The sequence below is a fragment of the Nomascus leucogenys genome, chromosome 10 (genome assembly GCF_006542625.1).
Source record: "Nomascus leucogenys isolate Asia chromosome 10, Asia_NLE_v1, whole genome shotgun sequence".
Taxonomy (NCBI): Eukaryota; Metazoa; Chordata; class Mammalia; order Primates; family Hylobatidae; genus Nomascus; species Nomascus leucogenys.
Genome location: NC_044390.1, coordinates 50,852,413 through 50,867,829, shown reverse-complemented (window position 1 = coordinate 50,867,829; position 15,417 = coordinate 50,852,413). Strand labels below are relative to the sequence as shown.

General features: G+C 42.8%; 1 pseudogene; it reads right to left on the bottom strand.

The window, feature by feature from the left end:
* Positions 1-2,577: 2,577 nt before the first annotated feature.
* LOC105740307 lies at positions 2,578-13,112 on the bottom strand (annotated as a pseudogene).
* Between the last annotated feature and the right edge of the window lie 2,305 nt (positions 13,113-15,417).

Sequence of the window (15,417 nt, the reverse complement as noted above, 5' to 3'; positions counted from 1 at the left end):
ATATGGAGTTCCTACTAATTATGTAATTTACTTCATGCATAACATGCAAATTCTAGCATATTGTCCTAAATATCTAAATCTGAAATTACAGACAAATTTGAAACAGAAAATAGAAAGTCAAAATGTATAGGGAGAGTGACATCAGTAAGATGAAAGATTAAAAGTGCCCTAATTTTATATCCCCTTACAGCAAAAAACATCAGCTATCCCTGACAAAAATGCTTTTATTGGCCGGACATGGTGGCTGATGCCTTTAATCCTAGCATTTTGGGAGGCTGAGATGGGCAGATCACGAGGTCAGGAGTTTGAGACCAGCATGGCAAACATGGTGAAACCCTGTCTCTACTAAAAATACCAAAAAAAATGGTGGTCGTGGTGGCACACACCTGTAATGCTAGCTACTCAGGAGGCTGAGGCAGGAGAATTGCTTAAACTCGGGAGGCAGAGGTTGCAGTGAGGTGAGATGGCACCACTGCACTCCAGCCTGAATGAGAGAGTGAGTCTCAGAGAAATAAATAAATGCCTTTATTAGAAAACCAGGCATTATGGCTCACACTTCTAATGACAGCTACATGGTACAATAATGATGGAGAACAGCTTCAGGCCAGGATTTTGAGACCAGCCTGGGTTATGTAGCAGGATGTCATCTCCAAAATAAGTGTCTCTATGAGAGATTTGAGATCCAGGGAGGGAGTTGTGAAACTCTGTTAAAGCTTAAGTTTGAGAAGTGTTCTATTCAGAAGGCAGGCCCTCATTCAGGTGGAAAACTACAGGACCCCTGTTCTTGGCTACAGACCAGGATAGGGTTCACCCAACTTGGTCCCACAAAGAATTCTGAACTTACTCTGTAATCATCCAAAACTCCTCCAGCCACAGTCTGGCAGAGGTCTTGCCATTCCAGAGACCTGGAGGAAGGCACACATTTACAGCCATGTAGGCAGGCCTGCAGACCTTGGCCTTTACAGGGGTGCCTGAAGTGGTTCAGTGACTCAGTTTTAGTTACCTGAGCCATAGTTCATGGCCAGTCCTGCTTACATAGAAACCTACAGAGTTACTTGAAAAAATAATCACTGAAAGCCATATTCATCTACATCCTGACACAAGGCCCACCATATGCAGAACCAACTTCAAAAACATTCCTTATGTCTGCCCTATGGAGCAAAGTCCTGAAAGATTTGCAGTCTGTCCAAAAATAAACTGGGAATTACAATTACGCAAGCCCCTGTAACAAGCCAACTAAAGGTGGACCCTAGTGCAGTCCCAGCAGCCTTGTGACCAAGCTACAACCTCTCTTCACTACAAATTCAGGGGGGATTTCATCATCCTAAGGGACCAACAAAAGAAGATCTTTATCTTCTAAAATCAGTGCATGAAAACTTGAAGAGGTGTTTGCTCCATCAACTTCAGACAGCAATACAAAACTATACTGTGCCCATTGTCAACGCTTCTATTTTAATCTAGCACCGGAAGTATGTTGCAGAAGAATTAGTCAAAAAAAATTTTTTAATCCATTGAAATTAAAGAAAAATGATAAAAAGTTGCTGTTTGCAGATTATACAATTTTATATTTAAAAAACCATAAGCAGTATATTAAAACCTGTCTAATAAATGTACTCAGTAAATTAGCAAATTATAAAATTAACATACAAGTATATGTATGGTTTCCTTCACTTAAACTATCTGATAAAATAGAGAAAGAGGCTGGGTACAGTGGCTCATGGCTGCAATCCCAGAACTTTGGGAGGCCGAGGCGGGTGGATCATCTGATGTCAGGAGTTTGAGACCAGTGTGGCCAAAAAGGTGAAACTCTGTCTCTACTAAAAATATAAAAATTAGCTGGATGTTATGGCAGGCACCGGCAATCTCTGCTAATCGGTAGGCTGAGGCAAGAGAATTGCTTGAACCCAGGAGGTGGAGGTTGCAGTGAGCCCAGATTGTGCCACTGCATTCCAGCCTGGGTGACAGTTGGAGAGTCCATCTCAAAAGGAAAAAAAAAAAAAGAGGAAGAAAAAAATCTTATTTACTATAACATTAAATAATAAATTTCTGAGAAAAAAATTAACCAAGGAGGTAAAAAGTCTTTACAATAAAAAAATCAATAAAAAATTAGAGAAGATCCAAATAAATTTTAAAATATTTTATGTCTGTGGATTGAAAGAATAAATATTAAAGCACCATATTATCCAAAGTGACCTATAGATTGAATAAACTTCTTATCTAAATTGCAGTTGTATTTTTTTCACAGTAATGGAAAATACAATTCTAAAATTTACAGGAAATTAAAATAAACTTTGAATAGCCAAAGAAATCATGAGGAAAAGGAACAAAGCAGAAGGATACCATACTTATAATTTCAAACTATATTTCAAGACTATATAGTAATAACATAGTGGACTGTGCAGAAAAATGAACAAAAAAATGCAACAGAAATAACTACTCTCACACATTTCAAATCTGATGCAAAAAAAACCTTAAAAAATAGTTTTAGTTTCTTAAAATCATGCATATATTTGTGAGTCCCAAAAACAATGAAAAAGAAGCCAGATTGTGCAGTCTCTTATATGTCTCTTATATGTCTTATATGTCAAGAGGAATTTGGCTTTCAGTGTAAACCTGAAGGAAGCTCACCGAAAGAAAAGTAGAATCCTTAGAGAATTTACAAGCATAAGGCAGGGCTGGGCATGGTGGCTCACATCTGTAATTCCAGCACGTTGGGAGGCCAAGGTGGATAAGTCACCTGTTTTCAGGAGTTCAAGACCAGCCTCACCAACATGGAGAAACCCCTTCTGTACTAAAAATACAACATTAGCCGGGCATGGTGGTGCATGCCTGTAATTCCAGCTACTGGGAAGGCTGAGGCAGGAGAATCGCTTGAACCCGGGAGGCAGAGGTTGTGGTGAGCCAAGATCATACCATTGCACTCCAGCCTGCGTAATAAGAGCAAAACTTCATCTCAGAACAACAACAAAAAAAAGCATAAGACAGAAGATACCCCTTTGAGAGAGCAAAATTAAAAAACAAAAAACAGCTGCCCAGGAACTATTTCCTTTGGGACACAGCTTCTCTAATCACATTTTAAGGACTGGCTTTCTCTTTGACCTTGGGACCTCTTATCTGTGTCATCTATTGTATTCATTTTCACTTGCAGCTACCTGAGGGTTTGGCAATCATCTCATGTCTCTTCATAGTCAAAGGTTTTTCTCCTTGCTAAAGGCAGGTGATCAGGTCTGGCTTAGAGACAACAATATCTGTTTCATTAAGAATAAATAACATGGCCGGGCGCGGTGGCTCACGCTTGTAATCCCAGCACTTTGGGAGGCCGAGGCGGGCGGATCACGAGGTCAGGAGATCGAGACCACGGTGAAACCCCGTCTCTACTAACAATACAAAAAACTAGCCGGGCGTGGTGGCGGGCGCCTGCAGTCCCAGCTACTCGGAGAGGCTGAGGCAGGAGAATGGCGCGAACCCGGGAGGCGGAGCTTGCAGTGAGCCGAGATTGCGCCACTGCACTCCAGCCTGGGCGACAGAGCGAGACTCCGTCTCAAAAAAAAAAAGAATAAATAACATGAATCTTGCTCATATTCTCCAATTACAAGCTAGTAACGTGCTAAGCAGACAGGATGTGATAAAATATTCTAGTAAATTAATACCAAAATACGTATTTATACAGAAATTTCTAAACTTTCAATTTGTAGGTTTCTTAATTCTACTACCTGGTACTACTAAATCAAAAATTGGTGGTGGCAATTAGATTTTCAGGTGGGGGCAACAATATTTTATGCCGCTAAATTTCTGGAATTACCACTAATTTAGAGTGAAAAATACAGTTCATCTCAGGAATGTGGGAAGTTTGGATTAAGATAAAACATATTGAAGAAATTCTTTTCTAAATTAGCAAATTCTGAAGATTTTCCAAATAAACGGGATCTGAAACTCTTTTTTTTTTTTTTTTTTTTGAGACAAAGTCTCACTCTGTTTCCCAGGCTGGAGTGCAGTGGTGCAATCTCGGCTGACTGCAAAGTCCGCCTCTCTGGTTCAAGCAATTCTCTGCCTCGGCCTACTGATTAGTTAAATTACAGGCTCCCTCCACAATGCCTGGCTAATTTTTTTTATTTTTAGCAGAGACGGGGTTTCACCATCTTGGCCAGACTGGCCTTGAACTCCCTACCTCGTGATCCACCTGACTTGGCCTCCCAAAGTGATGGGATTACAGACGTGAGCCACCGCGACTGATCCTGAAACTCTTTTATGCAAATAATAAATTGCTAAAAAACATTCTATAAAAAAAGAGAAAGAATTTACCCTTGTGGGATATGATGAGGTTTCTCTTCAAATAATCTGATCAATCTTTTATTCTTTAATTCATAGTATCCCCCACCATTTTCCTCCTTTTTTCCCCTTTTTGCCTTTGTTAGATACCCAGGCACACCACAGTACCAGACGTTATCAGTACCAGCTCACATTCCTTTCCTTATTTGGAAAGAGGACTAACTTTCTAGCTCATTACAGACACCCCTTTCCCCTTTCTCTCCATTTTCTTTTACATGCTCACTTACCTAAAAAAAAAAAAAAAAAAGTCAAGTGTTTAGCCAGCCGGGATTAGTTTAGATTGTACGACCCGACCCCAGCCAATGGGGAAAAGGTAGAGGAGTACGACTTGCGTCAGGAATAAAGTCTCTCATGCCCCTTTGTTCAGGTGTGCTCTCATGACAACCGGACAAGGAGGCATCCTTCTGGGCAGAAGTAAAATTGCTTTGCTAAGAATCCTTTGTTTGAGTGTTCAATTTCCTTAGGATTTTGAGGGTTATTCCTAACAGTTCTGGCGCCCGACTTTGTGGCTCAAATATTCTCCTTTAGGAAGGGAGCCTTGGGTCACCCCACCCAGAGTGGATGCATCCTACTGTCTAGTTGCAGTGGCCCTAGGGTGAGGGAGATCAAGACACACCCGTTGTGATTAATAAATGTGGATTATCAGCAAAGCAGGTAGGAGAGGCTTGCAAGACCATGGCAATAAGAGGACTAGGTAATTCTTGTGCACAGAATAAGGTAGGAGACTTCATGAAGGCGACAAAATATATCCTGGGTGGATGGGATAATTTGGAGGTTGAGAGTGTGTGAATGGGGCTATGTACTGTGGTGGTGTGGAGTGAGTGAGTCTTCTCTGCGGTCTCGTGCTGCAATCTATCAACTAGAGGTGGGAGCAAACAGAGTAGACAAAGAGGAACGGGGAGGGTAGAAATCCCAGACAGATTGGATTGGGGCCTTTTCCCCAAAGCCTCAGTAAGCCTCCAGGAAAGGGGAGGGTAGAAATCTCTAACAGGAGTGGTTGGGCCCCCCACAACCAAATAATCCCTAAGATGGGGAATGTTTCAAGTAAAACAGGAAAATTAAAGTGTCTCCAGAGTGATGAAATTCCTTCTGATAGCCCCTTAGGGCTTATGCTAAAGTATTGGAAAGATAATGAGAGAACCAAGTATAAACGAAAATAGCAGACGATAAAATATTGTTGTTTTATTTGGGCTTGAGAACCCATCCTTAAACCCTCACTTTTCTGGCCAAAATTTGGGTCTAATGAGGGGCGGATTTGTCAGCTCTTTTTTTTTTTTTTTTTTTTTTGAGACAGAGTCTCGCTCTGTGGCCCAGGCTGGAGTGCAGTGGCGCAATCTCGGCTCACTGCAAGCTCCGCCTCCCGCGTTCAAGCAATTCTCCTGCCTCAGGCTCTCCGAGTAGCTGGGACTACAGGCGCCCGCCACCACGCCCGGCTGATTTTTTGGTGTTTTTAGTAGAGACGGGGTTTCACTGTGGTCTCGATCTCCTGACCTCGTGATCCGCCCGCCTCGGCCTCCCAAAGTGCTGGGATTACAAGCATGAGCCACCGCGCCCGGCCTGGATTTGTCAGCTCTTAATCGAACATGTTAATGATAACAGCCCTGTCTCCCAGGAAGCGATCAATTACGCCCTCTGCTGGCATCAGGGACCAGTTCTCCTTTACCCTTTAGACTCCGGAGGGAGAAAGTCAGAAGCCAACCCTTCTAAAAAGGGAAGAAGTTCCCATGCCTAGACAATCCACACCTAACACGTGGGATCCTCTAAATCATCTTCCTTCGTTCAGCACCCCTAATCCCGACCCTCCGGTTCCCGTCTCAGGTCCCTCCCCTGTTTGCGTCACTCTTCCGGCTGCCCCTAATCCTGTCCCTCCGGTTGCGGTTTCAGGTTACTCTACTCCCCAGCCACTTCAGGTTATGCCCCAGCCTGTGCCATCCCTCCGGCTGTGCTTTCAGGTTACTCCCCAGCCGCTTCAGGCCACACCGCAGCCTGTGCCGTCCCTCAGGTTGCGGTTTCAGGTTACTCCCCGGCTGCTTCAGGTTACGCCGCAGCCTGTGCCGCCTCTCCGGCTGTGGTTGCGGGTTACTTCCCAGCTGCTTCAGGCAGTGCCCCAGCCTGTTCTATTCCCCCAGCTGCTGCTGTGGATCCATCCTCTGCTTGTGGTACTTCTGCTCATATTGCCCTCCCTCCTTACAATCCCAACTCTGCAGAATATACCATCTTGTGAGCCTGCCCCCTCCCAACCTATTTAGTATCCCTCTTTAAGGGGCTTCAACGTGAAATAGAGCAATGTAAAACAGATATTCAAAACTTTCCATTTCCCTCCACACCCAAAGAGCCAGACCCAACTTTCTTTCCTTTAAGAGAGGTACCACAAGGCGGGGGGGCTATTGGCTTTGTAAATGCTCCCTCGACTAGTTCAGAGGTCTGGAATGTAAAAAAAGGAGCTTAAGCCACTACTGGATGACTCTTATGGAGTAGCAGATCAAATTGATCAATTTTTAGGGCCTCAGATACGCACTTGGGCAGAGTTGATATCCATCTTGGGCATCCTCTTTTCAGGGGACGAATGAAGTATGATTCAGAGGGCTGCTATGGCGGTTTGGGAACGTGAGCAGCCACCCGGTCAAAATGTTCCTCCTGTGGACCATAAATTTCCCACCCACGACCCTCGGTGGGACAATAACAATGCAAATCACTGAGAAAACATGCAAGATCTAAGGGAGATGATAATAAAAGGAATTTGAGAATCAGTACCCCGAACTCAGAATCTTTCTAAAGCATTTGATATTCAACAGGAAAAAGATGAGGGACCCGCTAAGTTCTTAGATAGATTGAGGGAGCAAATGAGACAATAGTCAGGTCTTGATCTGGAAAATCCCGTTGGACAGGGAATGTTAAAACTTCACTTTGTTACTAAACGTTGGCCAGAAATTTCAAGAAAATTACAAAAAATAGAAAATTGGGAGGACCGTCCCCTGAGTGAACTGCTTAGGGAGGCTCAAAAGGTATATGTCAGAAGACAAGAGGAAAAACAAAAAAAAAAAAAGACAAAACTTGTGTTATCTACCTTCCAGCAGATGGCTCCAAATCCATATATCTCTCAGCAGGGCTTCCAAGGTGCCAGAGATTATAAAGGGCCTAGACCCGTCTTAAGAGGACCCAAGCCTCCATCTGGAGGGCCAAGGTCCTCAACTAATAAGTCCCCTAAGGAGTATATAGGTGCAAGGGCAGAGAATGCTAAGACTGAGAAGGGAGAAGGACAAGATAGATGTTACCAGTGTGGAAAAACACGCCACTTCAAGAAGGAGTGTCCTGAACTAGAGAGAGAGAAACTCTCACTCATGACTTTTGAGGAACAATAGGGGAGTCAGGGGCCCCACTTCTTTTGAGTCCCACCAGGAGCTCTTGATAAATTTGGAGGTGGGACCTAAATGTGAATTTATCACCTTTCTACCTAATCAGTGCAGGTAAATGAAAAATAGGACTTGAAAGACAATTGTTTCCCTACCCTTGCCTCAAACTAAACAAGAACTCAGGAAATTTTTGGGACTAATTGGATATTGTCATTTATGGATTTGACTCATATGCATGAAAGAGTAAACTTCTATATGAGAAACTTGCCCAGTGGAAGGCTGATAATTTCTTGTGGACTTCCCAAGAAATCCAGCAAATTGAGGAATTGAAAGGGATGCTCATAGCCACCCTGTTCTAGCTCTACCCTCCCTAGAAAAGCCATTTCACCTTTTCATTAATGTAAATAATGGGATAGCCGTAGGAATTCTCACCCAAGAACATGGAGGCCGCCGACAGCCCATGGCCTTCTTGTCAAAGGTCTTAGACCCACTCACTCATAGGTGGCCCCAGTGTATCCAATCCATCGCAGCTACAGCAGTATTATCAAAGAAAGTAGGAAGGTAACCTTTGGAGGAAATTTAACAGTAAGCCCTCCCCACCAAGTTAGAACTATATTAAATCAGAAAGCAGGGAGGTGGATCACTGACTCAAGAATTTTAAAATATCTTCCCTCCCTCCCTCCCTCCCTCCCTCCCTCCCTCCCTTCCTTCCTTCCTTCCTTCCTTCCTTCCCTTCCTTCCTTTCTAGCTTTCTTTTCTTCCCTCTGTGGCCCAGGCTGGAATCTACTCAGTTCGCTGCAGACTCCCTACCTCCGGCTCCCAAGATTCTCCTGCCCCGGCATGCGGGCTGCCTGGGATTGCCGGCGCGCGCCACCACCGCTGCCTGCTTTTTCTCCTTTGGCTGGAGGCGCGGTTTGGCCATGTTGGCCAGGCTGGTCTCCAGCTCCTGACCTCAAGTGCTCTGCCCGCCTCGGCCTCCTGAGGTGCTGAGACTGCAGACGGAGTCTCGCTCACTCGGTGCTCAGTGTTGCCCAGGCTGGAGTGCGGTGGCTTGGTCTTGGCTCGCTGCAGCCTCCACCTCCCAGCTGCCTGCCTTGGCCTCCCAGGGTGCTGGGATTGCAGCCTCTGCCCGGCCGCCGCCCCGTCTAGGAAGAGAGGAGCGTCTCTGCCTGGCCGCCCCGTCTGGGAGGTGAGGAGTGCCTCTGCCCGGCCTCCATGTCTGGGATGTGAGGAGCGCCTCTGCCCGGCCGCCCATCGTCTAGGATGTGAGGAGCGCCTCTGCCTGGCCACCCATCGTCTGGGATGTGAGGAGCACCTCTGCCTGGCCGCCCCGTCTGGGATGTGAGGAGCGCCTGTGCCCGGCCGCCGCGTCTGGGAGGAAGTGAGGAGCGCCTCTGCCCGGCCGCCCCATCTGGGAGGTCTACCACGGAGGCCAGAAGCAATGTGGGGGCTGGACGTGGTGGCTCACGCCTGTAGTCCCAGCACTCTGGGAGGCCGAGTCGGGTTGATCACTTGAGGCTAGGAGTTCGAGACTAGCCTGGCCAACATGGCAAAACATATGAAAAATACAACAGACAAACTAACCAACCAACCCAGCGACAACAAAACAGGTCTACCCTGGAGTCATACTCTAATTTTTACTATTTTCTTCCCTTTCTGATCCTTTATCCCACTGTTTTTCTTCCTCTTCCTTCTCCTTCTTCTTTGTCAAATAGAGGATTGAGTTATTATCATTGATCCATACAAAGTCCCTCTCTCATTTATTTTCTTTAATTCCCACCCCCCATTTCTATTCCCCGTCTTCCCATGTGCAACCTTTCTAATATGATTGATATGCATCTTTTTGTATGTATTTTTAGAAAATGTTTATTGTTTTGTGTGCAAAAATTAATAAAAAAAAGAAAATAATAATTTTAAAATATGAGGCTATCTTACTGGAAAAAGATGATTTAATATCAATTGAGGATATCGTACCTAGATTTAGACTAATAGAAAATATTAGTTTACTACCACTGATAATTCACTTAATCCAGCAAGATTTTTAACAGAGGATCCAAACTTGAAATGAGAGCATGTATGTTTAGATCTGATTGACTACCATACAAAAGTTTGATCAGACTTAGGAGAAACTCCCTTCAAGACAGGGTGGCACTTATTCATAGATGGGTCTTCCCAGGTGATTGAGAGGAAAAGACATAACAGGTATTCAGTGATTGATGGAGAGACGCTTGAAGAAATAGAATCAGGAAGGCTGCCTAATGATTGGTCTGCCCAAACATGTGAACTGTTTGCACTCAGCCAAGCTTTAGGACATTTACAAAGCCAAAGGTATACTGACTGTAAGTATGCCTTTGCCAACAAGGAACTATCTATACTGACTGTAAGTATGCCTTTGGGGTGGCACACACATTTGGGAAAATTTGGATGAAGAGGGGTCTTATCAAGAGTAGAGGCCAAGATTTAGTTCATACAGAGCTAATTGCTTGTGTCCTCAACAATCTCCAATTGCCAGAAGAGATAGCTATTGTGCATGTCGCAGGGCACAAAAGGGGCTTTCGTGTCTGTAGTTCTCTAACATCACATCCCTATATAAATTCCACTGTGCAGTGTCCAGGCAATGCCACTCCTCCAGAGAGAATTCTATGGCTACATCTCTAAATTGCAATGGTTCCTGAAACACACACACACACACATACACACATGCACACACACACACACACACACATACACACATGCACACACACACATACACACACACACATATTTTTACCAAGTCGCCATTGGTGGAATTTTTAATTTGATTTAAGGTGAAATGAGAGAGTAAAGGGAAGTGATTCTGACTTATAGGACTAAAATTATCCAATAAAATAATATTCAACACAGAAATATTCTCTAATATATTCTCTCACTCTAAGAAAAAAAGAGGAGCATAACATCCACAACATCATTTCATATATTTTTCCATATAATAAAGTATAAAATTAAGGGCATGAACATGAACATGTACATTTTTGAGTGCTATATTTACATCATACTGAATGAGTTGTGAATATTTTTCAGATGGAAAAGACATGTTGAGTTAGAAGGCACCTCTCAAATTTTGTTTTGTTTTGAGACGGAATTTCGATCTAGTTGCCCAGGCTGAAGTGCAGTGATGCGTTCTTGGCTCACTGCAACCTCTGCCTCCCAGGTTCAAGCGAATCTCCTGCCACAGCCTCCTGAGTAGCTGAGATTACAGGCTGCACCACCATCCCTGGATAATTGTGTATTTTTAGTAGAAATGGGGTTTTCTCTATTTTGGCCAGGCTGGTCTTGATCTCCCAAACTCACGTGATCTGCCCGCCTCAGCCTCCCGAAGTGCTAGGATTACAGGCATGAGCCACCGCACTTGGCTGATTTTTTTAATTTCTAAGAAGCTCACCAGTAATGCCAATGTTTTTGGCCCAAGAAGGATATTTTGTCAAACATCCAGTAAGTGGAAGAGCCTGTGTTTTTCCCAGTTTTTTAGCCTGTAAGCAAAGATAAAAGCCTTCATTTTCCAAAGAGAAATAAGTAAGAAAAAATAAGAAAAAAGGACAGCTGCCAGATTAAATGTGATGGTTTATGCACATCAGCTGCATAAAGACACTTAATAATGAAGAGAAAAATAATTAACCCTATAGTGAAAAAAATCTGTCAGAGAGCTATTTCACCAAGTGAATCATTAACCATTAACTGCACGAGGACAAATTTTTATGATGTGCTAATGCACACAGGAGAGCACAGCATCACTGTTGAAATATTTCTTCCCAAAAAACCTAAATTATAGTCTGAATTTAACCATAAAGAAACATCAGTTTTATGCAAACTTCAACATCCAGATAACTCCTATGTTCTGTAATTTTTAGTAGTAATTTTAAGTAGGCTTCATTTAGCACCCTAGAGAGCAGGTATCTCCTAATAAGTTTTTTCAGAACTTTCTGGGTAATAAATGCCATCCCATTTTAATAAGCATTTTCTTAATCCTGTTCTGCATAGAGCTAATGGAACACACAGATAGAGCCTCAACATTACATGTTGTCCATCTTTACTAAGGACCACAGTTTTCCCCAATAGAAATCTCGAGTATCCACATCTTTCCATGTTCAATAGCCACAAAAGGAACATTTTTACTATTGCAGATCATAAATCCTTGCTGAGAATCCTGCGTGACATATAAGAAGCTATGATGTACAGAATGCAGAGATGGCTCTGGAATATAGGAAAGAAATATTTTTCAGAGACCCTTGACTATCATAAGAATTTTAACAAGTAGTTAAATCAAACTTATTAGGGAGGAAAAATACAAGTAGAAAAGTAAAGGTTTGCAAGTACTAAATGCATGGCAGTCCAGGAGGCAGAGTGGACACAGGTCTTCATCTGACACAGGTTTACCTGAAGAAAAGCCTTTTTTTTCTTTCTCCCCTTCTCTGGAATTCCTTCTCAGATGAGATTTTCTGGACAAATTACACCTGCATCTGAAGGATATGCTTTTAAAGGTGTTTACCTGCCAGTATGACATCAACTGGCAGAAAAAGACAGAAAAAGTCCACCCATTTCTGTCCTTTAAAACAGAAGAGGTTCAGGAAAAATGAGATGCTCCATGAAGCTGAAAATATAAGTTTCTCCTTTCCTGTCCTCAGGTGACCTCCCCTGCCAGGGGACACTAGCAATTTCTGCTACAGTAATAGAAATATACACCACACTGACCTGTCCCCACTAAACCCAAACAGAACTGGCCCTGTGACCACCCTTTAGTCCAAAAGTGGAGCTTAACTCTCGTGAATGTATTTTGAAGGCCTCATACCTGATTCTAGCCTAACCTTAGAGTCACATGAGGCCCTTCATTAAAACATGATAGATGCTTCCACCGAGAATGATAAACAGAAGCTGTGGGGAGGTCACAAGAGATTTCTGCAAATTGGCCATGTGATCCTCATGAGAAGCCTGGGCTGATAACCACTAAGCTAAGCATTGCCTCTCAAGCTTTAACGAGCTTATAAATCACCTGGTAATTTTGGCCCCACTTTATGTAATGTGATTCTGCAGGTTTGAAAAGGGTCCAAGAGTGAGTGTTTTAAACAAGTCCCCTGTCAATGCTGTTGTTTCTCCCCCTTGGAGCATTATTAACATCGGAGAAAGCAGGCAAAGCCCAGGGTCCCTTACGCTTAGCACTCTTGTCACAACCAAATACTTCTGGTACAAATAAGGACAACTCATCTCCATCCTAAAGTTTTATAGTCTTTGTTGGCTCTTTAAAGTTTACAGAGGAAACAAAAGGCAGCAATGTCTGAATAAGCCTGTATTTAAAAAACAACATGTACACATGTACTAATGCAATGCTTATTAAGCAGGTACTATGAGTACCTGATACAGAGTAAGACACAGAGCACTGTGCTGGTCATCCCTCATTATGTAATTTAATTCTCATAACACTCTGGGAGCTCGTACTAAAGGTTTAATAATTTTTAGGATTTAGATAAAGGGCCCAGCATTTTTATTTCTTCTGTTTCTCTGCCATCAAATTTTTTAAAAAACTGTAAATAGTAAAGCTAAATATAGGCAGATGAAAGAGATATAGAAAGGAAGAGTTTAATGTAGCTTAGAGAAAATTTTATTCTGTTTATATTCACTTTTTTGTGACTTGTGGAGCAACTACTGGATCTGCAGGAATAGAAAACAAGTTGCTAAAGAGAATGCCTCTGCAACCACTGGTTTTAATAGAAAATTTAAAAACTGGCCAGGTGCAGTGGCTCACGCCTGTAATCCCAGCAGTTTGGGAGGCCGAGACAGGTGGATCACCTGAGGTCGGGAGTTCGAGACCAGCCTGACCAACATGGAGAAACCCCATCTCTACTAAAAATACAAAATTAGCCAGGCACGGTGGCACATGCCTGTAATCCCAGCTACTTGAGAGGCTGAGGCAGGAGAATCGCTTGAACCTGGGAGGCGGAGGTTGCAGTGAGCCGAGATCGTGCCACTGCACTCCAGCCTGGGCAACAAGAGCAAAACTTCATCTCAAAAAAAATAAATAAATAAATAAAATAAAATTAAAAAACTAAGGCTCTACAATATATACTTTATTTTTCCCATTTATCTGCTTTTGGATTTCAGGAAATTGTGAGCAGCAGCTCTAGAAATGCTGCAGGATTCACTAGCCAAAATTCTGATAACTTCTAATCAGTTCTATGAGGCAAGACTCCAGGGTAGGGTCAGACCTAAATAAGGCCTCCAAAAAGGGTGAATCTTAACAGGTCTGGGACAAGGTGAGGACCCTATAGAATTCTGTTCTCTATGCCACTGGGGTACTAACAGTTTTGGTTTTTTCTAAGCTTACCTGAAAGAAACTTAAATCCCAGAGTTTCTGTAATTTTAATTTTTTCTAGCCACTGCCCTGTCAACTTTATACTATATACTAATATGCAATTTAAACAAATCCCTTCAGGTTTTGTAGGGTAATTTTATTAGAAAATAAATACCACGCACTTAACAACATAAACGAAATAGATTTTATATGGCCAGGTGCTGTGGCTCATGCCCATAATCCCAGCACTTTGGGTGGCTGAGGTGGGTGGAACACGAGGTCAGGAGTTTGAGACCAGTCTGATGAAGATGGTGAAACTAACCAGGTGCAGTGGCAGGCCCCTGTAATCCTAGCTACTCGAGGGACTGAGGCAGGAGAATTGCTTGAACCTGGGTGGCAGAGGTTGCAGTGAGCCAAGATTGTGCCACTGCACTCCAGCCTTGGTGACAGAGTAAGATTCCATCTCAAAAATAAAAAAGAAATTATAATAACAATTTTTCTGTTCATAAATATCCCTTCAGGTGTAGACATGAGAAGTTACAATAATATAAAGAAATAGCCTAAATAAAGCCTAAGATTTTGGGCATATCTATTTGTTGTACCAACCATATGATGCATAATTCAATTATTTATCTGGGTGCTAAGCTAGACTAAAATTTTCTGGATGGTAAGAACCATGACTGCTTCATGGATTTTTTTTAATGACCATATGAAATGGAAGCAACTAGTTTATCTTTTTTTTTTTTTTTTTTTTTTTTTGAGACGGAGTCTCGCTCTGTTGCCCAGGCTGGAGTGCAGTGGCGCGATCTCAGCTCACTGCAAGGGAAGCAACTAGTTTATCTATTTGGGTCTCCAGATTTTCTCCTTTTGTATCATCCAAGTACCAGGAAACTGGAGAAACTCTCATCTGGGTACCAACCAAAGACACCTCTTGTATGAGGGGATGAACTAACAGGATGACTCATTTCTCTTACACTGAGACAGAAGGAGAATTAACCATTCTTGTCAGCCTGACATAATTCCACTCGGGACATCCTCAAATGCCTCAAAGGCACCTAGGTGATTGTGAGAGAATTCTCAGTGACCCGGGGCTAATGTCCCAATGATAAGCCAGGCTGGAGAGACTCAGGCTGATTCTAAATAGAAAATGGAACTGTCCTGGGGGAGCTCCAGAACCTGGATCACCTGTTTTAATTTGCTAGCTCCATGGTATAAAATATTTTTTTGGAACTTCTTAAATTTTTTAACTCTTGGACATCTGAATTTTGCATACTGCACTTGAAAGAATGTTTATGGGTGAAAATGCGGAAGAGGGAAATATGTTATAAAAAATCCATGAATGAACAAGACCTATGCAACAGAATAGAGAGCCCAGAAATAATGCCACCCTCCTACAACCATTAGATTTTTGCC